Here is a 27,964-nt window from a genome sequence, read left to right on the forward strand (position 1 = left end):
GGGTTCAGAGGTGTGCTCCACCCCCCGTCCACCATCAACCTTGGCTGCTCACTCGGCCTCTCTCGGAGCTGCTGTCCCAGTCCTTATGTGCATGATGAGGTTAAGGGGGGGGCACAGCCGTGTGCAGTAAGATTGATACGAGGGCCACGTGATGTGCAGCACATCACCCGGCACATAGTGCACAGTGCAAAAGAGTGACTTGCGTTTATCCCACCGCCATCACCCACTGGTTGACCTCTGATGGTCGGTCTAGGGTTGCCCGAGCCCTGGCACCCTGGACAGTCACCATCTGGCCTCTGGGCTGCTCTTGGGTTGGGTTCCCAGCATAAGAAGCTACATGCCAAGACGGAAGAAGCCAGAATCAGTCGGGAGAGCTGCGTCTAGTCATGGCTTTTCTGCCTACCAGCAGAGTGGCATTGGATAAGTCCATCCCGTTCTCTAGAACTCAGGGACCCCCTGAATCACATGAATAATCATATTAGGAGTAGTAATGATAATACCGATAGCAGTAGGGGTTTATTGGTGGCCCCCCAAAAAGTCCATGCCCACACCCCTACCACCTATAAATATGACCTAATTTAGAAAGAAGGGTCTTGGGGCGCCTGGATGGCTCAGTTGGTTAGGCGACAAACTTCGGCTCAGGTCATGATCTGGCGGTGTGCCAGTTCAAGCCCCGTGCTCTGTGCTGACAGCTCAGAGCCTGGAGCCTGCTTCGGATTCTGTGTCTGCCTCTCTCTCTGCCCCTCCCCACTCATGCTCTCTCTATCTCTCTCTCTCTCTCTCTCTCTCTCAAAAATAACGAACCATTAAAAAAAAATTTTTTTATAACAGAAAGAAGGGTCTCACCTATTTATCAAATCTCATCACTCGCAGAAGCTCCTACCAAAGCAGATGGCAGGCGTTGCCCTTTGTGTTCCAGCGGGATGAGGCCAGTGCCTCCCCGAGCCTCTTCGGGTGTCGCTAAGCCTCTTCAGGCCAGCAAGCTTCTCTAGAGCTGTCAGAAGTCTCTGGCCTACCGGTGCTGTGATGTTCCTTGATTAAACGAATGCCACAACGTCTCTTCAGAGAACCAACTGAGGCTCATTGCCCTTCATTAACATTTCACTTTACCTGTGTTGATGTATGAGTCTGATTCAAGACTGATTTCCTGGTTTCAAAACAATGGCAGATTCTTTTTCCTCTTGGCCTGGTTCTTAAGCAGGCAGAGTCTTGGGGGAAGGAATAAAATAGAAGCAGGCTATGAGTGCTGTGTCCTTCTCCCCTCCACCAGACCGGACTCCCCGCCCCCCAGATCCCAGCTCTGCCCTCTCCAGGCCGGGTCCATGCTTGCTGACCCTGAGGAAGCAGGTCTTGTGGCTGTCGGTGCACTTGATTTCTCCTGTGGGGCTGGACAGCTGCTCACATGCCAGTCGCCTGTCCGGCTGCCGTAGGCTGCCGCAAAGAGCCACTGAGCCCTCACATTTGGGGGACTGGCTGGTTATCCAAATAGCTTCACGTTCAGGTTCTGGGTGTGAGGGCACAAGGAACCCAGCAGTCCTTTTAAAAGATACTGCTGAAACTAGTCCCTCCTTGCTTTTTGAATCATAGCACGACGGCTTCCTAATCAAGTTACGTCAGCCTGTTTTATATGTAAGGTCTACGAGCCCAGTAGACTTAGAAGGCCTTCTGCTGAGCAAAGGAGAGTGAATGGTCGCAGAGGGGCATTTGCATGGCTTGGAAAGCAGGGGGTCATCCAGGAGCGTCCAACACAACTAAGCGTAAGAATAACCAGCCCCATGGGGCTGTGGATTATATTAGGGTTGGCCATATGTCTTGTGTGCCTGGGACAATTCCGCTTTATGCCTGTCGTCCCCTGGGCGTTATTAATATGCCCCCTTTCGCTCTTAGAAGTATCCAGGTTTGGCTGATAAATCGCATGGTCACCCTAATCGTGTGTCACTTTGTGCACTTCGTATAGTTGCAGAGTAGATAATGTGTTTAGGTAAAAGCCTATACCTGTGTGCTTCAACCTCTCAGAAGTTGGCTGTAGGGGTAGCATTGTTCGACAGCTGTGGCTAAGTCCCATTACCGTGTCATAGCACGTGCTGCTGAGGGGTGAGATCGTGGGCCAAAATGTCAAGTAGATAGGAGCTTAGATCCTTCTTCGTAGCTTACTAGTTTTTTGACTTTGAGGAAATTACTTAGCTTATCTCGACTGTAAATTGGGAATAATCATACAGACCTCAGCAGTTGGTGCTGTTATGAAATCACCCATGTCAAGCATCTCGCTTATTTCTTGACACGTGATAAGCTGCCAACAAATGGCATTGCCGCTATTATTTTTATGTTGATGATGATGATTTTATGATTTTATGACTAGTATTATTTTGGCCTTAGTCTTTCCATCTGTGACATGGTAAAGGATGATCCCTGTCCTGCCCTGCTCCCCAGGCCATTGTGAGGCTGAAAGCAGGTAGTATCCTCAGCACCTAGGGTTGCTGGGAGCGTGTGCACCGTTTAAGGTGAGGACTTTCGGCAGAGTCTCGCTTGCCCACCTGCCCAATGGATCCGTCCCTCTGGGTGACATAGAAAATAAGTTCCCAAGACATCATCCCTCTACCCACCCTGAGGACTCTCCCGTCGCTGGCCCTCCTCGGCCCAGCCTACTTCCTCCTCCCATGAGCAATACTGTGTAAACACCAAGGCCAGAATGTCATTTACTGGTGCCAGCTGACTCGGGGGCTGCCACCCGAGTGTGGGAAGGGTCCAGATTTCTGGCTGGGCCGGCGAGGCCCCTCTCAATGTTCCCTGGCTGGGGAGTTTCCTCCCTTCCTCTGCCTTTTGAATGGAAGTGTCATCTGTTCCCGGTGTCCTTGCTTTATTCCCTGTCTCTTTCCACTAATTTGCCTTCCTGTAAGCCTCCCTTTCTTTCCTTGTTTTTTTTTTCTTTTTTGTTTTTTTTTTTCCTTTTTCTTTTGACGTGACTGCCCTATTAGGGAGGATCACGGTAGTGGTTGAAAGCGGAAATTCCATCCGGATTGCCTGAATGGAAATCTTGGCTCTACCTACCTCTCAAAAGCTGAGTCCCTTGGACGACCACGTCAGTGTCCTTATCTATGAAAAAGGGGCAAGAATAATGCCTACCTAGTGTGGTTGCTGGGAGGTTTCAGGAGTTATCAGAGGTACCGTGCTTAACAACGCCTGATGTACGTACAGTAGGTACTTGCAGAAGGGGAACTATTTTCATTATCTAAAAAGCTGCCCATTCATATTTCTTCATGTTGGCTGATGCTCTTGGTAGGAAGGAGGCTGCAGCAAGGTCTGTTGACTCCGAGTCTAGGCTGGGACTCTGATGGACCATGCTCGCACCGGGGGCTTTAGAGTGAGTCCTTACCTGCTCAAACTGGGTGGTGGGAACAGGTCCTCCATGCTTGGTCTTCTCCCTATCCATCTGCCTTTTGGTTGCCCCTTCCCTGTCCTTCTACTTCCAGAGAATTTCTAAAGTGGAAGACATGCAGCTGTTCCAAGCTCTGAGTCCCTCCACTGAATGGGGCAGGGGCACATGATACAGTGACAATGTGACAGGTCACTGGGCTGGAGGGCAAGAGATCCCTGTTGTAGTCCCGCTTCTGCTGTATGACCCTGGATAAGCCATTTCATGTCTCTGGATTGCAGCTTCTCCCTTTTCAAAATGGCGGTCATTATCCCCTCTGCCCTGTACCTCTCTGAAAATGACCAAACATGAGATTTTGAGAAGTGTTCTCCTGGCTGCCACGTGCTACAGAAGCGAGGACTCCCGCTGGTCTCGGATGGAGCAGAGGGTTTGTGGCAACAGCTGTGGCCACGGTCCATGCTGCTGACAAGAGGAGCAAATCGGTGTTGGTGTTTGCTGCGTGAGGCTGTGCGCGTGGGGACCTGAGATGGGAGTTGTCAGTGTCCTTCCCTGCTTGACCTCTGTTCTCTCTGATGGACATCTGGCCCATGGGTGACTCAGTCAGGAAACTACCAGCCATCGCTGCAAAAAGCTTGGACTCCTCTCAAGGATATGCTTACTTTGTGTTGTCCTGTGTTTGTTTGGATGGTGGGGGGAATCATTTACAGAATCAAGGGCAGATCCTGGGGGAATAATTTACAGAATCAAGGGCAGATCCTCAGAGTGAGCCCCTCCTCCCTGGTAGGGCCTCTGTGACCAAATCAATAAGATGGAAGGAGTTGGGGCATGCTGAGGGCTGGATTAGGATCACAAGTTACCCAAATGCTGGTCCATGGACAGAGCCAGGTTGGTGACATCAAAACTCTCCAGAAGCTTTGGCTGCTACGCCAGGCCAGAATTGTACTTTTTGTTAGCTTCTCCAGCGCACAATGAGTTTGGGAACTGCTAGAGTGGGTGGGACTGGACTTGCCTGTCAGGAAGCTCCGCATTCCCTGCCCCCTCCTTGTCCCCATCAAAAGACTGGAAAGAGTTAATAGTATTAGCTTTGATGTATGATTAGGTTATGATTAGGGTTATTTGTGTTCTTGTGCAACTTAACCAGGTGACTGTATCCTTAAAGATGCACGTTGGGAGTTGGGGTACTCTTGTGAGTGTCTGTAAATGAGTAGAGGGGTCAACATGGGTGGGAGAACATTCCGGAAGTACCCGAGAGTCATAGTCTGGGAGAGGCTCAGCATTCTACTGGCCTGACCCCCTTAGTTTTCTGGTGGAAGAAAGTGGGATTCTTGCTGGGCCCCAGTGGGAGAATGAAGTCTCTATCATATACACTGAAAACGTATTATAATTCTGAGGGTGTTTGACAAAGAAAGTGGTGGGGAGGGATGGCTCCTCCAATACTGAATCACTTCAACACCTTCCCTCTTGTTTCCAGGTCCTTTTGTGGCACATCTGGCCTCTCAGCCACAGCCAAGAGGTGAGAGACACGGTCTTACCCCAGGATCCTTCTTCAGAAATTCACATTCTTCATCGTCTACACCCAAGCACATAGAAAACAGCCCCTGTGTCAGGGCACCCTTTTCGTCAGGCTGTGCTCTGTGGTGGGAATTGACGAACACAACCCCAAATCCAGAGGAAACAAACGTCCTTCCTCCTCTACCTCCGTGACCTGCTTTCCCAAAATGCAGGGCCATCCCCACATGAAATCACTTTCTCATCAGGCCAAGGACTTTTCAAAGTTGCTGTGTTTTCCCTATCGTTTCCTTCCTTCCTCCTCCCCCCCCCTTCACTTCCTGTTTTTTTCTTCCTCTTTCTCCACCCCCCTAGCCCGGCTCTCCAGCCTTGTCCCTTGTTGTCTGAGAACAGGAACAAAGCGCCAAGCGTAGATAATCATGATTTCCTGATGGGCCCTCTCAGTGCCAGGGCCCAGGCGCAGCTTCTCGGGGACACAGGAGCCTCTGCTGGGAGCACAGCAGGAAGCAGGGCCTAGGAGCCTCCCGGCTGAAAGAGAATCTAACAAGAATAATCTTTCATGTCCTTACAACAATTTATAGTTTCCAAAGAACTTTCTCCCGCATTCAAGCTAAAACACTGGAAAAATAAGTAAGACAAGTCCTAGTGTTTTGGCCTAATAACTGAAGTCTACAGTAGATGGGCAAAACATAGATGTGGGAGTTAGACATGCATTTATTTCTGGTTCTGTGCCTTTTTCCCATTATGACTCTACGGATCATCGTAGTTCTCTGAAACTCGGTTCTCTCACCTCTTGAGAAAATGGACTTCAGGGTACCTTGTGGGGAATTTTTGAGGACAAATCAGGAAAATGTACTGTAAGATTCACTTGGTATGCCTGGTAGATATTATTTACTTAATAAACGTGAGATCGCTTGTTGGGTTTTGGTTTTCTGCAAACAGGAGGGGCGGTTCAAATCCAAAGTGGCCAGAAAAGCCACATAATAAATGACACCCATGGGAGGAGGGACTGTATCTGTTACTGTGTTTTCCTGAAACATGGAGAGAGAGAGAAAGACAGAGAGACAGAGAGACCTACTGACTGGGCACAAATCACTGAAAAACAAAGCCCACCCACTACCGTGCTCCTGACGCTTCTGTTCCATAACAATATTTTTCTAATGGGAAACAGAACAATCCCAACCACATGCCTGAGGTAGACTGTTTCACTAATTTAGCTCCCAGGGGCAAAACTACAAAAACAGCGATCTGGAAAAAGTCCCACCTCCCTTTTTGAATATCTGTTTAAAAAATTAAAAAAAACAAAAACAAAAACAAAAAAACCCTTCCCATTCTCCAAGTTGCTGAATCCTTGAATGACACTGTTTTCTCTGAGCCTCAGTTTCCCCAGCTACAAAATGAAAGCGTTAGAGAAGGCGATTGCATTGATTTCTTCCAGCCCTGGTAATCTGTGATTCTGGTATTCTCTCTGTTCTCCTTAAAAAATGTCTTATTTCTAGAGGAGAACAGGAAATGGCCTCTCAAAATAACATGACTTGCATTCCCTCTTAGCAGATTGTCACTCACGTAAGGACAGAGAAGCCACGGGACTCCAGCGGGCACGGCCCTGACTTGGGAGCCAGACTTGCCGTGGCCATCTTGTTCAGTGGGTTTGTCCCATCAGCCTGGATCGGTGAGCCTGAATCACAAGACACAGTGCTGGGTAAGAAACAAGTGACTTTGGCTATGGCAGACAGCACAACGGTAACTTTCCTGTTTAGTGGAAAGGATGCGCGCTGTGTGTGCTTATAGAATACTGGAAAGTATTAAGGGTGGTCATTTCACCAGATTTGTCATCTTTGATTAGAAGTCATGCCTCCTGACACCATATACACATAAAAGGGAAAAAAAAACCACCCCAAGGTTATAGTTTTGAAATGGTTAAAGGGAGGGTGCCTGGGAGTCTCAATCAGTGGAGTGTCCGACTCTGGATTTTGGCTCGGGTCATGACCTCACAGTCTGTGGGATCGAGTCCTGCGTCAGGCTCTGTGCTAACAGTGCGGATCCTGCTTGGGATTCCCTTGCTGCTTCCCTCTTTGCTTCTCCCCTGCTTGTGTGCTCTCTCTCTGTCTCTCAAAAGAAATAAACATACATGCATACATACATACATACATACATACATAAAGTGGTTAAAGGTCCCTGGGTTCTACCAGTACATTCTGAGTGGGAGCTGTAGCTGTCCAGAGCAGTGAGTGTTTAGGCATGAGGTAGAGTAGCTTAGAACTGCATACGGTTAGAACTGTACCTCCAGGTGACTTGTCCTTGCAGAATTCATTTCCTCTGAGGCACAATCTGGGTTCCTGTCTTGCCCATTCTTGCCGTGCAGACTCAGGTGAGCAGGAAAGTCCTTAAGTAGCAAACCCAGGATGGAATTCGGGTCTCGTGCCAGAGGTCTGGTCTGCCTCGCACTGGCTGTAACATTTTTTGAGACATTTTTAGTTTGCGAAGTTCTCGTCCAGGAGCATTGCCACGCACCAACTGCAGGTTGCCAGGCACATGGCTTCTTTGTTGTTACTGCTTTCCTCCTCTGTCACCTCCTCCTGATCCGTTATGGATCTGCAAGGACTGGGCCACATCTGCCTGAACTTCTTCGTTGAACTTGGACGTGACATGAACCGACACCCCTCCCAGGTGACTCAGGTTCTACTGAGGGCTCAGCAGCCTGGGTTCTGGTATTCTAACACATCTCCATAAGCTGGCCCAGGACACCCACCAGGACAAGACCAGGAGTCACGAAGGAGATGCCAATACACTGAGAAGGCCATGCGCCTGTTAATCTTTCTCCACTTGCTGGTGTTACCTTCTGCTGCCCGCTGTCCAAAAGCTCTTCTTCTTCATCTAGCTGTCTTGAGTTCCCTTAAAACTAAAAGCAGAAACATTTCATACAGCTGAGTGTAGCACAGAAAGCAAGACCAGATGATCTCTAAGGTGTTTTCCGGTTTCATCCTAGACTTGTTGCTTATACCAAATTCTCATTCTTTGAGGGAATAGGATTGTCTTGCTCTCCCTTCCTTTTTCTTCCTCTTATGGTTTCTTTCCCTAGAGTGGCCGCCAGGCTACAGCATAATTTAGAGGAAGGAGGAGAGCTTTTAGAATTAGACAGACCCGATTTCAAATCTCAGTTCTGCTTCTTTAGTTGAGTGATTTTGCTGAGATCATTTCAAATTCCTGAGGTTCTGTTTCCCCATCGGTAAGATGGGGACAATACGCCCCATGTTGTCCACTTGTGGTCAAGATCAAAGGATATAGTTGAAATGCATTAACATAGTTTCTTCCTCAACAAATGTTAGCTCCTTTTCCTCCCCAGTCTTATCTAGAGCTACTTAAGTGTAGCTTTGATCCCCCATTGGGTTCTTTTGTAACCTTGTGCCTTGTGTGTGCGTTAGCTCCGAAGAAGGTGCCATCTTGGTGTTAGGCCTACAGCACCAATTGTGGGATCATCAACAAATAAACATTTGTACATTGTATCAGGCAGTGTTCAGTGTTATGGAAAAAAGTAAAACAGGAAAACCTAAATAAATAAAGCAAGCCAGAGAGATGGGATGTGGGGAGAGCAGGACTGCTGTTCTATACAGGGTCCAGGGGAAGCCTCCCTGGTAGGTGTTACTGGAGTAGGATGTAGACAGAGGGAGGGAGTGAGGCTAGAAGGAGCAGAGGCCCTGAGGCGGGAATGTGCTTAAGGAACTGCAGGCAGCCAGTAGGATTGGAGCAGAAGGAGCAGGGCACAGTGGAAGGGGGTGAGGGCAGAGAGAAGCAGTCAGATCACGTAGGGCCTCATAAGCCACTGTAAGGACGTGGGCTTTTGTGTTCTGGCTGGCCTTTCCAGAGATTCTCCTACTTCTCCTCCCTCTTCCCTAGAACATCTCTAAAGGCCCCATCTCCGAAGCCTCCCTGAGTAGAGAAAGGGACGGATGCTCTTGCCCAGTAGAGTAAGAGCCATCCGTTCAAAAACCTGTATTGGTAACAAGACTCTGGAGATGAATGAGACGCAGACCTGTTCTAGTGCCCGTGGTCCGATGCTAGTTCAAGCTGCTTGAGAAAGTTGCATGGTAAATGAGGTCGAAATGAGTCGTTGTGCTGATTTGGTCACTGTGGAGCCAGTTTGCTAGAGTGGCCATTTTCCACGGGCACCTCGCACAGGTCACTTCTACCGGTTCTCTTGAAATGCATTCACACAGTGTATTACCAAGTCTTGCCTTCAGGGTAGAGACAGGATGAATTCACTCAGCAAACATCTGAGTGCCTATTCTGTGTCAGTGCTAGTGTAGACACTGGGTACAGATGACGACTAGGTTTACACCCTGCTCTCGAGGGGTTTATGGTTTTAGTGGGACACCTGCTAGTGACCAACCAACACAACTGATCTGTGGCTGTGAGGGAGCCCAAGGGGACGCTCCTGATGCAGACAGAGGGGCAGGACGGGGCAGCTTCTTGGGCATGTCGTCTCCACTCAGTCCTAGAGGTGAGGAGCAGTGAATGGCAAGGAGGGTGGGGAACATCAGGGAGGGGTGTTGGGAGTTTCCAGGCAGAGGAAGGACATAAGCAGGGGATGCCCGGTGCCTGTCACCATGCCTGACAGTCACTGGAGTGTGAGGTGAGGCAAGTCTGAGAGGCCCCTTCAGAGGGGGGAGATGGAAGGCTAACCAGGAGCCTTGAATGCCCAGCCAAGGGTGTTGAGTGCACTTGAGGACAGCCTAGAGTGGGAAGAGTTTTTTAAGCCCAGATTGATGGCCTGAGGAGATTGGAGTTAGATGAAACTAAGGGTCTGATTTTATTGACCCTGAATTTGTTCTGATTGATCAAAAAATGCTTCATTTTTAAAGTGCTTATTTTATACCTACTCCTGGTAACATTATAAGATCATAGCTTCCTCAGATGTGAAATAGGTTCATGCAGATGGGCTGCATGAGATGGTCTTCTGGAGCTGATGAATTCATGGCCCTTTCTGCCGCCCGGTGCCCTAGTGAATGTTGAACATTGGTGGTTTCGTGTGGGGTCTTGGCACTCAAATTGCTGGAAAGCGGTGAGAACATGAGCCTTGTTTCTGACTGGAGGGAGTAGCTGGCAAAACCCCAAGCTTTTCTAGTAGAAATGGTGGAATTTAGGTCTTGATACCTTTTTTTTCTAGTCAGAAAACAAACGGGTAATATCTATCTCTTAATCCTCTCCTAGTTGAATAGGACGACAGTAAGAATGTTCTCTTTAGAAAGTACACATTCACTGGCCAGACAATACCTGAGTCCCAACCATGTGGCTCTGTACACTGTATGAGGACTGGAAACCATCAAGACAAAGTAAGCCTGCTCATCCGTCCAAGGAGATCATGTTTGTGATGATGACAAAGGAGCCACAGACGCAGATAGTGGGTAGGAGGCCCTTGCATGCACAAAGTACAGAAAGGGAGCATGTCCTCTGCCCTGGGAAGTCAGGAAAGATTTCCAAGAGGGGCCAAATGAGCTGGGTATTGAAGGGTGAGTAGGAGTTGGGAGCTGGGCAAGAGACACCCCTAGTACAGAATGACACTCTATAAATAAGGGCCAGTGTTCAAACATCCGTGGTGGCGGTGGAGAGGAAGTAGCCAGAGTGATCATCGTGCACAGATAATGCCTCAACTCTGCATTTTAGAATCCATTAGTAGCCTCCTCCTTAGCCTCCCACCTTGTTCCCAACAGTGACTAAAAATAATCAGATTGACTAATTTGAGTCGATCTCTTCTCTGACCCCATGGAGGTGTTAGTGAGTGGAATCCGATGAGAGGGACCAAGAAAAGAAGTGGAAAGAGGAGGAGGGATCCATCGCCACCACCCAGAAACACTGACGGAACAGTATAGCTTGTACCAGGGCTCTCTGGTAGCAAAACTCAACTTTACAGACAGCCAGGTCCGCTTCTTCCCGGTGAAAACTGCAAGGGGGTGTTTAGAACCGTGCTCCTCTCCCTTCCTCTTAGAAAAAAGTTATGTGGGGCGCCTGGGAGGCTCAGTCGGTTAAGTGTCCGGCTTCAGCCCAGGTCATGATCTCACAGCTTGTGGGTTCGAGCCCCACGTCGGGCTCTGTGCGGACAGCTCAGAGCCTGGCGCCTGCTTCGGATTCTGTGTCTCCCTCTCTCTTTGCCCTTCCCCAGCTCGTGCTCGCACTCTGCCTCTGTCAAAAATGAATGAACTTAAAAAAAATGAAAAGAAAAAAGGTTTACGTATATGTTTGTGTGTCTGTATATACCCAGATACGTGTATGTGTGTGTATATACATACATATGGGCACAGACACGCACATGTATGTGGTATGTAGAATCTATTCTAGCCTAACGCACCCTGGTGCCGACGCCCTCCAGCCACTCGTGCCGGCTGAAAGACAAACGGATGGGTTAGAATTGGCCTCGCTGACCTGCACCACTTCCTTGGGCATGTTGGGTGTGTTGAGGTCTGTGCTCCCGGCACCAGAGGTCCACAAGCACACCAGGATGCCCGTTACAGAAGAGGAAACTGCAGCTCAGAGACATGAAGCCGCTTGCCCAAGGCCCCCCGCTCCTAGGTGGTCAGGACTCAGACTCACTTGTGACTGTCTCCCCTTCCGCTCTGCATGCCGTGCTATCCTTCTGACAAACCAATGAGGAGCAGTTAAGGATCATCCCTAAACGTGGCCCTCACCTAGAGCTCTGAAATGCAGCACCGGACAGGGCAGTGACATCCTGTCTTGGAGTCCTCTCCGGATCTTCCGATGCCAGCAGACCCTCCACAGCTTGCCCCACGGGTGTCTGTTTACATGCTTCCAGGGACGGGGAGCTCACTACTTGATAACGACAGTTGGTTCTGCTTGTGGGCACTTGGGGATCCTTCCCTCCTTGAAGAGCTGTCTCTGAACTTAACCTTGTCCCATTCTGGTAGGCTTACTTCCAATTGCTGTTGTTGTTGTCTTTAAGGAATCTCTGCACCCAATGTGGGGCTCAAACTCCTGACCCTGAGATCAGGAGCAGCGGGTTCCACTGACTGAGCCAGCCAGGCTCACCCTCATTTCTAGTGGGCTTAAACATCTCAATAGCAAGCAGCTTGAGGGATGAGTGCTTTGCTCTGATTGGAGTCTCCGGTAGATATAGCCCCATGACGTACCCTCCTCTCCATTTCCCTTCTTGGAGAACCAGGAGAATAAGTCAGGGCTTCCTTGACTCTTCTCTTGGGGGGTCTGTTTGTTCTTCCTGACGGGCTAGGCAGAGGAGACGACATGGCACCTGCGTTTCTTCTCTTCTCCCTCTCAGGAAAAACCTCACCGTGAGCTGCTTCTCACCCTCTTTGCTCCAGAAGCCTGGCTGTACCAGGGCGAGTAAGCATTTCTCTTGGATGCCTTTCACTGACATAAGGTGAAGTTTGAAAAGAAGGAGCAGAGATGGGAAAGAAAAGGAAGGAAGGACAGGATGGCTGTGGTGTCGGGATTAACTTGGGTTCTGGCCCGAGCTGTGGCACGGACTCACCATTTGACCTCGGACACCCCCTTCCCCTCTCTATCGGCACTACGTGGGAGTCGGGCCTGACTGTCCAGGGCTTTCCCTTTCCGAACATGACCCCAGAGAGAGTCATGGCTGCTGAACCCGCATGTTGTCCAGCAGGACCCTGATGTGGGGTTCGCTTTTGCACCACCAGAACCAGGAAGCACCTCTGGAAGGTGAGAAACTGGGCCCCCCCCCCCCTTCATGGCACGAAGGGCCTCCATCAGCCCTGGAGCACAGAACGGCTGATCTGGTTCTCAGAGTAGAAGGGCTCAGCCTGCACCCTGCCCCCATCCTGATGCTGTGAGCCCTGGGGCCCTTGCTCTGCCCCTTTCTTCCAGTTTCCCAGCTTCTTGAAGCTCTGTCTGTGCTTCTTCTCTGTGCTGGAAGATAGGAGAATCAGCTTAGGGCGCTTGGCTTAGCCCTGATGGCGAGCCCGCCTTTCTCTGGGGCTTGGAAGCTGCCAGCCTAGTGGTCCCAGGATGAGGGGACTTCATCTGACCTGCACAGCAGAGTTAGGCCCAGGCTGCAAAGGGGCAGACGCGTTCTGCGGAGAGAATTGTTGCTGAGGAAATCGGGCTCCGGACGTGTCTCCTCCAAAGACCTCCCTTCCCAACAGGCCACCTTGCTCTCCTGACCGTGCTGCCGGCCCAGGAAGAAGGGGAACATGGCCATCTGACAGAATTATTCAGTTGCCATTACATGGGACAAAAGGGGCCTGGCAATGTGATGACGTTTGCAAAGGCGTGTGTCCCTACTTTCAGGGAATGACACGTGACAGTGTGCATCAGAGGGGACTTTAGGTGGGGTTGGTTCAGTGGTGGTCATCATGAAACACTGTGTCCCATGATGGTTAGGAGGACAGACTGGACCCAGCCCGCCTGGGTCACAGTCCTCCTCTCCCGCTCGCTAGCTCGTGGGTTCAGACAGTTAGCACATCCCTCCTCCGACAGTTCCCTCATCTGTAAAGTGAGAGTCGATCGCACCTTCCTCATAAGTAAGGCTGCTTTGCTCACTAAATGAGCCAGCATGTGCACCTGCTCCCGGTGGTGCTGGGCACATAGTAAGGACTCAATTCGCGTTAGCTCTCCTTATCTTGATCTAAAGCCTCAGTTGAATATTTTACTTGAAAGTAAGTTTTTGGGGGGCACCCGGGTGGCTCAAGTCGGTTGAGCGTCCGACCCTTGGTTTCGGCTCAGGTCATGATTTCATGGTTTGTGAGTTTGAGCCCCGTGTCGGGCTCTGCGGTGACAGAGCCTGCTTGGGATTCTCTTTGTCTCCCTCTCTCTCCGCTCCTCTCCCCCACCTCAAATAAATTTAAAAACTATATTGCAAAAAGTACGTTTTCGGGATGCTCTGTGGGTTCGAGCATTTTAAAGCTATTTAGTAAGCATCTTCGGTGTGCAGAACTGGTCCTAGAAGATGGGGTTTCCAAGCCGAAGTCAGCAATGGTGATAAACAGACCAACATCAGATGTGTGGCACCTCCTGTGCCATTAGAACAACTGAAACATTTTAGGAGACCAGAGGCAGCAGGGCAGCTCACTGACCCGGGAGGCTTCTCAGAGGCAGAGGTGGCTCAGAGTAAGGGTGGTGCCCGGGAGGGTTGGAGACAGGAGACTGGGAGCAGATGACAGGTTGTGAGAAGGAGGCAGAGATCTGCAAGGGTGGTGGAGGGGTGGGGTACCGTTCTGAACGGGAGGTGGGAGAATAGCTAAGGAGAGAGAGATTGCTTGACAGTGGTCACGGGGGTTGGCGTGGGTGAGCCTGTGGGCACCGGGTGGAGATCCGTCCACCTTGTCCAGCTCCCTGTCGGGGGAGGGACAGGGCCCCCCATGTGCTGGTGGAGGCCCCGCCCTGCAGGCAGGACGGGAGCAGACCTCTCTGCCCCCGACGCTGAGAGAGCACAGGCCCCTCTGTGTGCGCGAAGAGCCCTGGCCGGGCCTCCTCTCCTTGAAGGGCCCCACAAAGCCTCGCTTGTTCTCCCCTGACATCAGACCTCGCCCTCAGGACTTCTCTGTTCTTCTGGGGCAAGATCTCACACAGTGATAATAGCGTGAAAGGGAAGGGAGGGAGCAAGTGAAGACTGGCTCCGGCGTTGCCATGCCAACCTGCTCCCCAGCCGGGGCAGGAAGATGGCGCCCCCGCCACGTGCGCCTGTGTCCCTTCCCGGTCACGCCCGGGACCGTGTTGAGTTGCTGAGGGCCTGGTCCGGGCCCAGGAGGAGCTGCTGGTGTCAGTTCTAAGACAGGCTGGCTGCTTGGTCAGTAATACACAAAATAGTAGAGGGTCAAATTAAGTATTGCTACACACAATGGGTTGATTGTTTTCTGGGGTTTTTTTCCCCTTAAGGAAGCAAGTGTTGCATTTAAACACCTGGGTTTTCTATATTAACAAAGATGTGTATATAGTTTTGCCTTGCACGTTTCATAAAAGCTTACTGATCAGAGGGATCTGTGTGATCATCTGGTCTAGCTTCTGGCTGATCCTTTTTTCAGGTGAGTAAACTGAGGCTGGCTGAGTGGGGAGTAGGAGGCAATTTGAACAGGGAGAAGCGTAAAGGCTTTGTAGCCATCTAGTCCTGGGCTCCGGGAGCGGGATACCGTGTGTAAAGCACTTAGCGCAAGACCCGGGTCCACCGTGGGGCTCCGTAAATGCTATCCCTGATTATTTTCTGAACTTTCATGCTTGCCAAGTGGGGTCAATAAATGAAACACTCATAAAACAAAATGCATGTTGAATCAGTACAGGGGAGCCTCCTGATCTCCTTCGTCCTAAAACAACTGCTTCCTTTGGAGATGCAGAATAAAAAGGGGACTTCAGATCCTTAGTCTAGCGCAGCGCTTCTCAAATGTACGGCCAAAGGCACAGGCTCGGTCGCCGTGAAGGTGAGTTGCTGTCTCCACAGTCTCTCCGGCGTTGTTTCCCACACGCCGCTGGGCCCAGGTGACTTGAGGTTGTTTCATACAGCGGGCTTTCCTGCTGGTGCGAACAGCAGAGTAGCCTCGGACCTCATGTTTGAGTAAAAATTTGCAATCTTCAAGTGGGATTAAGACGCAGCCTAAACAGTACTTGATCCGTCTGTGAGGCTGCGAGCTCCGCAGCAGATGGAGAGCAGTGCTTTCAAATTTAGTCATTGGTGGCCACGGACACCAGCCTGGGAACCCCAGCTGCCGGGTGAAGTTTAAATCGGGATAGCGTATGGTTGAGTCATCAAGAGCTGGGCTGGGCTTTAAAATAAACTTGGAGATAAACTCGGTGACTTTGTTTGTTTGCTTTAATTGTGGTCTTGGTGCATCCATCCAAACAGGGAAGCCCCACGGTGACTTTGCCGCCTTCTCTGTGTATTGTGAGTTTCCTGCAGGAGCATGTCTGAAAGCAGCGTCACATGTCCGGAAGCCCATCTGTGTAGAAAGAGCCTATCTGTCTATAAGCACAGGGGTGGGGGTACGGCCACGAATGGAGGAGCCCCTCCTATCTTAATGTACACTTCCAGAGTGTTTTCCAGTTGTGCCAAAGTGAGCCAGAGAAACTCATTTTGATAAGCTTGGGATAGAATGTCAGCCTTTTTTTTTTTTTTTCTTTCTTTTTTTTTTTTTCCCTATTTTTTTCTTTCACTTTACACTCCCAACTGGAGTCAAGGTGATTCAGCCGCAAGCCGTGTTTCCCTTGGTGGAAAACGTGACGTAAGAAATTAGCAAAAGCAGCTGGGGAGGATGACTCCTTAGCCAAATGGTTGAATCTATTAATCTTTTCTCCCCACCCCAGTTGCCTTGGCCCATTGCTGGCTGACTCTTTAAGACCAGTCAGTGCCTTTGAAATGACCTTGAACGGGAATTAAGGGAGTTACTGAGTTAAGTACGCATTGGGTACTACAGCTGTGAATTTGAACATTCTACTACTAAGAGGAATAACGTTTAGAAAATATCCAGGTCATTGAAATCAATCCCTCTGCTTTGTCCTTTTTACAAACTTCTGCTTTTGTGCTAAGGCCCTACCCTGACCTGGTCTGGCATTTTTAATGTGAGACGGTAACGCCCCTTAGTGGAGAAGACACATAACTGCAAGCTTTTGCATTTGCCCAAAGAAAAACTGTTTTAGCGAACAACCTCACTTTCATAATTCTTAAAACTGAACAGGGTACCTATTTTTTGAGGGTCATCGGGAGAATCACATGAGATCATGCGTGGGCAGCACTTAAAATAGCACTGAGCACAGAACTGACAGTGGCTGTGACCGTGGTTATCTGACAAGGAGAATGTGGGTAAGCAGGGGATGAGTGAAGTCATCTTCGAGTCCCCAGGATTTTAGGTCAAGGTCTTCCGTGTCAGCGGTGATATGTCAGCATGTCCTCACCTGGGACAGGATGCTCTCACAGCTGGCCCACCAGCCTGGAGGCAGCGAAGCCCACTTCTGCAAGTGCACCCAAGTTTCAGCACGGGAATTTCGATTCAAAGAGACATCTGCAAATGCGAATCCACAGCCCGGAGACATGTCATTTTGTCATGCCTGTCCCTGACCTTGAGCTTCTCCCAGCTCAGCCTCCAAATCTGATTGGCAGGGCCAAAGGCAGGGACAGTCACAGGCTTCTCTTTGTGCGAATGAGTCGCTGACCGTCTCCTCCAAGCGGGTGAAGCAGACTCTTCTCGAAGCCCCTTGCTGCCTGTCTTCAGCTCATTTGTGCCTCGCTGAGGGTGTAGATTGCTTTCAGATGGCTCGAGTTTCCTTCCTTTTAATTTTCAACTATAACATGAGATCCCTGTCTGCTTCTTCATATGCCAGAAACCAGTTATAGCTTCATTAAACTCGGTGGAAAGGGGAAAAACATTTCCTTCCTTCCTTCCTTCCTTCCTTCCTTCCTTCCTCCCTGTCTGTCACATTTTTTCCCCTCTTCTGCCTGCCCATTCTTCCTTCCCTCTTTCTCTAAGCAAATGGCTGGGACTCAGACACGAGATCCTTGGATACAGATTTTGGTATTCACGCTGTCACTTCTGCACTCATTTTTTTTTTCCCTTTTATTAGCAAACCCGTATTCCCTGAGTGGTCTGCTGTGGATTCAAGCATAAAGTCCTAACTCCTGTCCTGGAGGTGCTCACCTTCTAGGAAGAGAGGCAGACAGGTAAGCAGGAGTGACTGGAACGTGGAAGGGTGGCTTGTGAGGACTCCTGGGGCTCTGGTGAGAGCTGGACAGCAGGGGACACCGCTCCCACCCCAGGACTGGGACAGGCATCCAGGCAAGCCCCAGGCCAGCCGAGGATATCAGTCTACCTGGCAGAGAACTACGTTTAACGCAGGTGTAAAAGCGCATAGGAATACCAGTCCTGCCCCTTCATCGTAACCGGAAGACTGGGATCTCCCAAAGGATCTCCAAGTGAGCCTGTGACAGCTGTCACTCCCAAGGCCCCTCATCTCCACCCACCCACCAAGAGTGCGTGATCTGGCCTTACCTTCCATCCAGCTCCCGAGCCTCACCGGTTGCCGGATGTTCACTGACAAGTTTCTCCCTCCCGAGTCCACAGCCTCCTTCTGCCTGAAACCTTAACAGCTTATTCCAGCCCAGATGAGTTACCTCTTCTCTTGCGCCCCTTTTCCGGAACGCTTTCGCTTTACCCCAATCGCAGTCCTCACTAGAACCTTCCATCCTTTACAGTGGGCTTTGAACATGGCTTCTTGCCCTCACTGGGTTGTGCTCTTATCTCAGACCACTGCAGGGATCGAGTCTTACTGAGCACTAGTCCCTAAAAAGAGCAGATGTTCATGTATTTATTCCTTAAACCATTCACCAACTTCCTATACTCTGTTAAGGACTGTGCTGGGTATTGAGGATGGAGCGATAATTAAGACCTGCCCTCAAGCAGCTCAACAGACATGTATAAGTATTTTAGTTTTGGAAGAAATACATACACAGGATTTACAGGATGTGTGTATGTAGATAGATAGATATTCTATCGAGTTGTCTATGTACAGAAAATCTCGAGGCAGCTGGGTGGCTCAGTCAGTTAGACATCCAACTTCGGCTCAGGTCATGATCTCACAGTTTGTGAGTTCAAGCCCCATGTCAGGCTCTGTGCTGACAGCTCAGAGCCTGGAGCCTGCTTTGGATTCTGTGTCTCCTTCTCTCTCTGCCCCTCCCATGCTCATGCTCTGTCTCTCTCTGTCTCTCAATAATAAATAAATGTTTTAGAAAACTAAAAAAAAAACCTATCTATATCCATATCTATATATCTATATCTATATCTATATCTATATCTATATCTATATCTATATCTATATCATCTATGTCTATATCTACTAGGGTCATTGGAAGGAAGAGGTCAGTTTAATTTGGGAGCAAGTGTCAGGGTGGGGTGAGGACGAGGTATTTGATTTCATTGCCAGTGGGGGATCAGCTAAATTATATTGACTATAAGTTGGTAGAGAGCCCAGCAGAGCCAGTGGAAATTTGCCAACTGAACAAAATCTTTGGGTATAGTGGTACTTTCTAGAAGTTTTGAAAAATGCTTATTATTCCAACAAAATGCTGCCATTTCCTGGGCAACGTAACTAGACTCCCAAAGCCTTGGGATCTGTATTAACATCATTGTTTTGTCATCTCGTGGGATTTGTTTTTTCAAATTTGAAATTTGAAAGCCAAAGAGTAGACCTTTGGTGTTTGCAAATTATCGCCAACCTAATGCCTTAATGTTACAGTTGTACTATTATTATAATTGCAATGAGACCTGATTGAGGCTTCTAGGGCTGGGACCTGGCAGGTCCTCGATTGCTTCTTGAATTCCCAAGGAAAAAGGGTCTGCATTAGAGAATGTCATATTAGTCCTTTGAATACACATGAAGGATTAAACTAGGCTATCCAAGCACTGCCCAGTAGAGGTACTTGGGGGAAATTTTGTTGAATGTATGAAAATTATTTATAGTTTGCATGCCTTTGCGTTTCACAACATTTACTGCCTCAAACATACACAAGGGCTTGAGAACAGTTTCTCTGTAGTAGTATAGGCATTCCACCAGATACCAGAATTACTGCTTTTTCACAGACTAACTCTGTAGCACTCCCTGATGGCAGCAGTGGGCCAATTTTGATATAGCAGGGGACATTGGAAAGTGCTGGGGTTCTGTCGTCACTCTCCTTGCCATGTAACTTGCAATCCACACGGCTTCAAGAAACAAGACTGGGGCGGCATGTGGAAGGTGCTGTTAGTGTGAAATGGTGTTGCTGGGAGGAAAGGTGCATCCCCCTTCTAATTAGCTTAGCTCATGATTGGGCATTAGGTTGCCTGGGTACATATTTGGAAATTGTTGCATATCCTCACTGTATAACCCTAGGAGGTTGGAACATGGAGCAGCTCCAGATCCCCGAGCCAGGCCTGGTGGGCAACAGATGATAAGGATGAGGCTCAGAGCAGGAAAATGACCTTCCCCAAGGTCCTGTAGCACATAAGTGGCTAAAATGAGATTAGGGCACAGAGCCCATGACTCTCTGTTCACTTGGTGGCATTACAGAGGCATTACAGTCAGTGGTATCGCCTGTGTACTTCAAGCCTTGAGTTACACAATAGCCATTTGATCCATCCAAGGTGCCAGGCTGCATTTCTGCCCAGGAATGTCCCTGCTCCCACTTTCTGGTTGCAAAGTTCGTATATAGTCAGTCCTCAGTGATTCTTCTGACCTTCTCTCCTTCCCCTCCCCTCCAAGATGCACTTTCTATTTTATGGTTTCATACCGTCCCTCCTTAGGACCATGCTCACTGACCATGCATTTCCCCATCCCCTGCAATGACTAATTCTCCCTCATTCTTATCCAAAAGGCAGTGTCTGACCCAAATACCAGATGACCTGAGAGCCTCTCCTCCCATGGGATATGGAAGAAAAATCTTAGGTTTTGTTGACAGAGAAGCTCCATGGGGTCATGGGAGTTTTGTTTACAATGAATGACTTAATCCATTCCACATGTATGTATGTGTGGCAGTCCCACTGTGTGTGAGGCAGTAGTCTAGGAGTTGAAGATACACAAGTCAATGGTAATAGAGATTTGAAAGAAAAATAAAGACAGTGACTGGGCACGGGGTGGGGTGAGGTGGGGTGGGGTGAGGTGAGGTGGGGAGAAATACTATTTTGGGCCAGTTGGTTAGGTTGAGCTCCACTGAAAAGTAAACCTTGAACAGAGGCCCAAAGGCAAACCATGTAGATATATGGGGGTGGGGGGAAGCATTCTGGGCAGAAGGACTAGGAAGTGCAAAGGTCCTGTGACAGAAAGATATGTCATACATTCAAAAAAGAAAAGGTAAGGAGGCAGAGGTAGCTGAATCACCTGGTAGTGAAGGAGAAGTTGCAGGGGATGAACCACTTTGGGGTACCATCACATAGGATGCCTTGTTGACCGTGATAAGGATCTAGTACCCTACTATAAGTAAAACAGGGCCCCACTGAAACAATTTAAGTAGAGGAGTGACATAATGCAACTTTTTAAACATCAGCAAAGCTTCAAGAAAGGCAGTTGACTGGGTGGTTGGGAATGGATGAGAGCAGCGCTGGGAAATCTGTGTAAAGGGTGAGTATGATACTCTGGGCAGGAGTTGATGGCTGGTGGCTTGGTCTAGGGTGCTGGTGAGGGACGGTGTGAGAAGCAATTGAATTGAGATCATCTTAAAAGTACTGCTGGTGGGATTTGTTAGCTTGGTTATGGGGTATGAGAGAAAGAGAAAAGTTAAGGATAACACCAGCTTTTGGGGACTGAGCTGCTGGAAACACGGGATTATCATTGGCTGAGATGAGGAAGACAGGAGCAGGGCAGTTTTTGAGGGGAGAAAGCAACACTTTAATTTGGGGTGAGTTAAGTTTCAGCTATTTATGAGAAGTCACGTAGTCAATTGGATACATGAGTCAGGGGTTCAGACGAGGGGGTCGGGCAACAGTTGTGAATTTGGAAGTCATTGGCATACATCTCTAAGATAATATTTAAAGCCTTCACAGATATCAATAGTTGTGTCGGAAAGAGGAGCTCTTGGTCATGAACTGAGACAATAAAAATAACAAGGGTAATAGTGATGATGGCAACTACCACTTACTTATGCATCTGACTGCTTACCTATGTTGTCTCATTATTTCTAAAAGCCACCCTTGGAGAGGTTGAAGTAATCTCTGTTTTACTCATATTGAAACTCAGACTCAGGGAGGTTAAGTAAATGTTGTTAAATACATTGATTAAGTCCGTGTGGCTGTTGCTATGCTGGACATCAGGAAGCAGATCACAGCTCAGTTTAAGAAGTTCAAGGGCGTGGTCCTTCTGTCGTCTTTGAAGAACACATTTCGGCCGAGAATTTCTGCCAGTTCGCCCCCCGCCTTCAAGTTACGTGTGTCCTGAAGATGGGGCACTTCAGGTGCCGGATGAAATAAAGCCTGAAGGGACACACGGTGCCACCCACACCAACACGACACACAATGTAAAGTAAGGGGGGGGACAACTTGAAAAAGCGTTGGAGATGAGACATGAGAAGACAGGGTCACACTTCCCCTCTAAACGCCGGCTACAGTTTAAGCAAAGACGTTACCAGCAGGTGCTTGTTGATTTCCTTTCCTGGTTTCGCTGTCAGAGGACAGCGCCCATCCTCCTTGGAGGCAGGTGTTCGTGCCACACTGGCCATCCGCAGGCACTCTGCCCTGCTGTCATCTCCATTAGGTCTCGTCACAGGCAAATGAGTGCTGTGGACCCCATCTGGGAGAGTAAAGTCTGAGGGGTGACGTGACTTGTCCAAGGTCTGCGGCTAGTACGGGATACTGTTGAGATGTGAACTAGGCTCTCCGGATCCCCAAGCTCATGCCTGTTGCACCGCACTGCTCCAGAAAGGACAGGAGAGAAGAGGCTGGGATCCTGCAGGATCCCCGGCATGCAGTCCTGGGGATGGCCAGCAGAGGGGACCACGCACCCGGGTTTCTGCAGCCGGCTGCCTGAAGCCATGTTGAATGAGCAAATGTCTGCAGCAGACTATGAGATCTAAATGTCTCCTTGGCAGGAAATCCTCGAGGAGCACTGCGGGGTTGTGCAAACAGCCTTACAATGTCCGCTTGTGTGTGTGCGCTCGGCTTCGCCTGTGTCGCCCACAATGCTCTGTTTTTTTTGGATAATGGGGCTCTGTGGACCCATACGCCTTGTCATGCAAAGGGAGGGACCTGTGTTTGTCATAAATGGGCTCTTGTATGATTAATAGCCATGCGAATGAGCTTGCAGCAGCCGTTCAGCACCCGGCTTCACCTCTTCACGGAGACGGTGGTCTGAGTAGGCTTTCTTCCCTTGCCCCAAAGCAGCAGTGCAGTATTTATTGCTGAAAGGGAAATGACTTGTTTGCACTGTGGCTGCAGTTTTTGCCATGCGAGACAGGAGGTGCAGAAACTAGTATTTGTTGTCAGGGGCTGATTGCATGCCAGATACTACACTAGCTACGTAACCTGCATATCTTACTTACTCAATAGCAACATTGTAAAGGAAGTATTATGACTTGCATTTTACAGATGAGGAAAAGTCAGATTCAGAAGAGTAGAACGACTTGCCCAAGGTGTCCAGAGCTCATGCTATTCCCATTAAATCACTCCCTTTCTTCTTCAGTGTGGTCTGTTGGTCCACACACTTGAAGATGCCTTTCCTCATCCCGTTGGGCTGCTCATACACTGGAATTGGTGATTTTAAAACAGATGAGGAGTTGCCATTCCTGGGCTTTGGTGTGTTTCTAGTACCTCCTGGAATTATATGCAAAAAAAAAAAAAAAAAAATGTGAGTCTGTGGATGTGTGCATTTTTCTGAAAAGGCTAATTTTCATCAGATTCTCAAAGTCATCTGTGACCATAAAACAACAGAGTCAAGCACCCCAAAATACTTCTATTTGGGGAAATGCTTATTTTCTCTGACCTCTTCCTGTTACCATGACTATTTTCTCTGTTCAGTTTATTCACAACTGGTATCTTACTGTTGCTATGCGGTGACTACTCATCTAACGCTTCCGATCCATTTTGGCAGACATCAGTGAAGAGGGCCGTGTTCTGGACCCATGTTTGGTGCTCAGTGGGGAGGAGTCGGGGGGGGATAAAGTGAAATGGGTGACATTCTGAAAACGAAGAAGACAGCCCTTGAAAAGAATTCACAGCAAAGGTGGTTCATTCAGCTTGGAAATCCAGATAGGAGGTTTCTGGGAGAAAATGCTATTTGATTTGGGTACTGAAAGACAGACAGAACATCTGGAGGCAGAGGAGAGGGGAAGGGCATTCCAGGCAAAGGGAATAGCTCAAGCAAAACAACAACAACAACAACAACCCAGAAGGAAGAAGGGGGCAGAGCTGTTGGTACTGTCCAGATTCTGGTGTGACCAAAGTACTGAGTGTTCAAAGTTGCTGAAACTTGAAAGAGAGCTTTGGGTCAGATTTTATGGCCCTGAATACCATGTAAAAAAAAATTGTCCTCCTCTTAATTTGACAGCCAGCTTGGAAACGTTTATGCTAAACCGCGCCTTCCTTCTACCCAGCTAACCCCTGGGAAGAGCCAGGTCTCCCAGTGCTCAGCAAACCCACCCCACCGCCCCTTCCCTGTCCAGCCTGTGTTGATGGTCCTCATCACGTGCTTGGGGTTCAAGCCAGGGATTTTATTTGAGAACGTTAGTTTGATCTGCCATGAAGAATACGTTGAAATCCAGCTGGTTGCTCACTTCAGAAACTGGAAACAAAAGCAGAACCACTCCCGCCTCTGACATTTCAAGGGAGCTTTGCAGCCCCTGCGATGTCCTCAATGCTTGAGATGAAATGGAGCGTGCCAACCTCCCTGGGCTTCAAATTCTTCAGGTTTTTAGTATGTGAAATGTTTTTTTGTTGGTCTTTTTGGTACTTACATAATTTTTGACTTCCCACATCCCCCTCCCCAGATAAATTTGACCTGGGACGTAAAACCCCTAATGTTTTGACCTGTCAATTCCAAACGTCACCTTTGGTACACAGGTGGACCCCAGTTTAGGAAAACTCAGCATCTGAAAATCTAGACCTACAAATCAAGTCAACCCACGGCCCTGGGGTGGGTGGGATTCTTCAGGGGCCTTCCCTTCCCAGAAGAATTCCTTTCAATAACACCTCCCTGTGCCTCAACACGCTAGGTCATATTTCACCTACCACCCGACAGTGAACTATGGAGGCAAAGAAACTTCAAGCACAAATGTGGGATACAGCTGCCCATGGAATGAAAACCAGGCAGAGACCAGGGAAAAGCTTTTTTTTTTCTTAGTGTTATATTGTAAGAAAGCAGAAATGGAAGAGATTTAATTCAGCAGCATTGATTCTGCACACGGCATTTCCTATAACATGCTCAGAGACTGGTACATGATCTCAGGTGCTTGGAGTATCTGGGGTTGCATTCGAGGGGGTGAGAGAGGTGGAGATAGTGACTATCGGCCATACCGAAGCAAAGAGAAGGCATGGAGAGGGGTGGATCTCGGGGAGATGGGAGAGTTAAGTGGATAGAGTTTGGTGAGAGAATGGATCTGTGGAGTATAGTAGATGGGGAAGTCTCAGATGACACTCAGGTTTCTGGCTCATATAATTAGTTGAATGATGATGCCTTTTATTGAACAAAGGAGGGGGGAGGATATTTGGGAAAGATATAACCCCTCCCTCCGAATCGCTATGCTTTCAGGAAATCCGTTTAGATTTACGGGCGTGGAGTTGAGGAGGGAGATCCAGTTTGGGGCCGGAGGTTGAGAAGTCTTTAGCATATGGGCAAAAGTTGGGAGTCGGGAGGGTCCCACCTGAGAGGAGGGGGAAAAGGTGTGAAGAAAGACAACTGGAGGCCAACACTTAAAGGTTACATGGAGGAACTGGAAACTTGAGAAGGAATATTCAGGGAGAAGAGAGAGGAACAGAGACCCTCCAGGATCTTCTCTGCAGCTCCTCCTTCTGACGAAGGGGTTGCTGGGCGCCTGTTGACCCACTTACCTAAGAAGGAATTCTGGGAAAATGGAGATTGGTAATCCAAGAGAACTGCCAGTGTTTAATCTAAAACACTGATGGTCAGAACCGCCCAAATTTGGGGTAACTTCTTGGTGTTTTGGTGTTTCCTTTTGGTTTCTAGGCTGAACTGAGGCCAACCCAGAGAAGGGGAATAAATAACTTGCCCAGGGAAAGGCATTTCCAAGACTAGAGCTCAGTCCCTAAGCTGCTGGCTCTGCAGGGAGTCACTTTCCCTTTGAAATTAGGCAGAACTGGCCTGGGTGGGCTGAGACTGTCAGCCCTCCTTCGAGCTAAGGGACAGGCTGACCAACCAGTTTGCTCATAACCGTGTTCTTGATTTCACAAGTGAAAGGGAACAAATTCACTAATGATTTCCCAGTGGTGGGCCGGTCCAGCGCAAAGCCCCAGCTTGATTGTTTCCATATTCGCTACCATTTGAAACTGGGGGGCATGCTGACTGGCATCCCTAAAAAAGAATTGGATTTTGCCCTCATTTCTTGGAGGCTTTTTGCTGCTATAATATTGATGTTTACGGGGAAATTAGCTATGATGAGGTAATAGTCTATTTTAGAAAACTGAACTCAGATATCGAAAGGGCTATTTTAAACCTGCACTTAATCGTTCGGTTCCATAATGGTCTCTTGGCTTTTTTTTTTTTTTTTTTTTTGAGAATTCCCACGGATTGCCTTACAACTGGACTCTAGCAGTTTGAATTCCCTGGGGAACGCCAAGCCCTTTTGAGGGACACCATGGTATTAATGATCGATGAGAATATTCAAGGCATTTTCCCATTTGAGTGCCATTACTTGTAGTGTTAAAACGTTTTGAAAACACATTTTAGCCATTAACTCATTTTTATTGTCAGATGAAAGTGCTTTAATAGACTCACTCTACTTCAGTTTTCCTCCTTCGGCTCGGAATGAAATCATCTGTTGGATTCTTGGCAACCCATTCGGCAACACAACAGAGAACCTTATGACTTCATTACAGAAGCGGCAGATGGGGGAGCGCCTTGCAGCCCAGCCCAGCGATCTAAAATCGCTAACCTGGCTTAGCAGATTTCAGCTCCCGGAATTTATAAGCTGAGCCAACATCATTCCATCGGGGCATTTTTCCCTCCAGCAAAACAGGTGCTTATTTCGTTTAGGCAGCGTACCTTGATTTTAGTTGAGAAGTTATTTTTTTAAGCCCCCTCTTTGGTATCTGATACATTACAGGCTGATGGTTAACCGGTTTTGCTTATAATTCAAAGCCGTCAAGTTGTGGGAAAGCCGTACATACGGGAGAGGGCTCTGTGGCTACCAGAGAAAGGGTGTGTGAGCTGTATGAATAGCAGACTCTCAGAGCTGCACTCTCCTCCTGGGACATCTCCCTGGATGCCGCTGGTGGTTCACGGAAGGCAAGCCAAAGGGGTTGTTTGCTTTGCAGGGCGGTGTGGGGAGTCCGCAGGCCTCTGGTGTCACTGGCAGTGACTGCCGTCCTGATTGTTGTCATGATTTCTGCAGCTCTGAACCTTGTTGATCAGGCTGGAAGGTACATCGTCTTCATAGCCCTCCTAAAGACGGACAGTCCCCGGAAACATTCCCGAGGCCAGAACTGGCCTGCTTTTCTCAGTTCTGCTTAGAGAAATCTCAGGGCACTACTGCAGTTAGGAAGTTAGACTCCTGGGAAAACTGGTAAGACTTATGGCAAGGCTGGTAGCAGGATCCAGCCGGAGGCACTGGCCTGAGGGCAGAGAGCAGGTTCCCCTTGGAGCTCTGCTTCCTAGCCTGAGCGAGTAACTGACCAGGTTAGCAGCTCCTAGATTTTTGAATGTCGTCAACCAGTAAAATTTAGAAAGCTTTAGCTTTCTGCGTGGCCCAAGACATAGACTTTAGTTTTTCTTATTTTGCCCTTGACTCATTGATGCCTTGGAACCACTGGGCAGAGCAGTTTTAAGGATTTCTTATTTTTTCAGGGCCACCCGTGGGCCAGGCCCTGTGCTAAGTGCTGGGGACACAGTAAGGTGTAAACATGGCCCTGCCCCAGAAGACCTTGCATCAAGAGAGATAAGGGAACAGGCGTCAATCACAGTCCAGGCTGGAGGACACCGTGACATGGTCATCACAGCATGTTAGGTGAGCAGAGAGAGGCAGAGCTCACTCAAGTGGGTGGGTTTTCCTTTACCTGAGGTCAGGCCAAAGAGTCGGGAGAAGTCAGGGGACTCCTGAAGGCTCTGGTTTCCAAACTCGTACTTGAAAGGGAATTCCAGGGAGGCCCTTGCCAAGGACCAGTGCTTAGCGGTCAGACGGAATTGGACGCCAGACCCCGCTCTGCTCCTTGTGGTCTTGAGCAAGTCTCTAAGTCTTTAAGATTATTCCTTTATCTCTAAAAATTGAGATAATAACAATTCCTCCCTCATGTGTGGCTGTAAAATTTAAGATATGGTGATACATGAGAAGCTGTCATCACTGTGGCCTGCAAAGCATTAAGAAAGGCTGGTTGCCACTGTAATTGTAAACAGAAGGAGGAACATGTGCAAGGGCCCTGAGGCACTAGAGAGCGGGGCTCCTTTAGAGAAGGGCAGGGTGTGAGTGGAGTCAAGGGTCCC

General features: G+C 48.8%; 1 protein-coding gene across 7 annotated transcripts in view; it reads left to right on the plus strand.

The window, feature by feature from the left end:
* The window catches only part of CYRIA (CYFIP related Rac1 interactor A), a 107,521-nt gene that overhangs the window by 38,083 nt on the left and 41,474 nt on the right, over positions 1 to 27,964 (plus strand). For 2 of the 7 annotated variants that reach the window (XM_023252087.2, XM_045054914.1), the window contains exons 2-4: positions 4,845 to 4,886; positions 6,434 to 6,584; positions 17,420 to 17,516. The gene's annotated coding sequence lies outside the window, so the exon portion shown is untranslated. Of the gene's footprint in view, positions 1 to 4,844; positions 4,887 to 6,433; positions 6,585 to 17,419; positions 17,517 to 26,297; positions 26,505 to 27,964 lie in introns of those variants that run through there. The other 5 variants (XM_019827884.3, XM_045054915.1, XM_023252088.2 and 2 more) reach the window with 4 other exon arrangements.

Source organism: Felis catus, chromosome A3, assembly GCF_018350175.1.
Source record: "Felis catus isolate Fca126 chromosome A3, F.catus_Fca126_mat1.0, whole genome shotgun sequence".
Lineage (NCBI taxonomy): Eukaryota > Metazoa > Chordata > Mammalia > Carnivora > Felidae > Felis > Felis catus.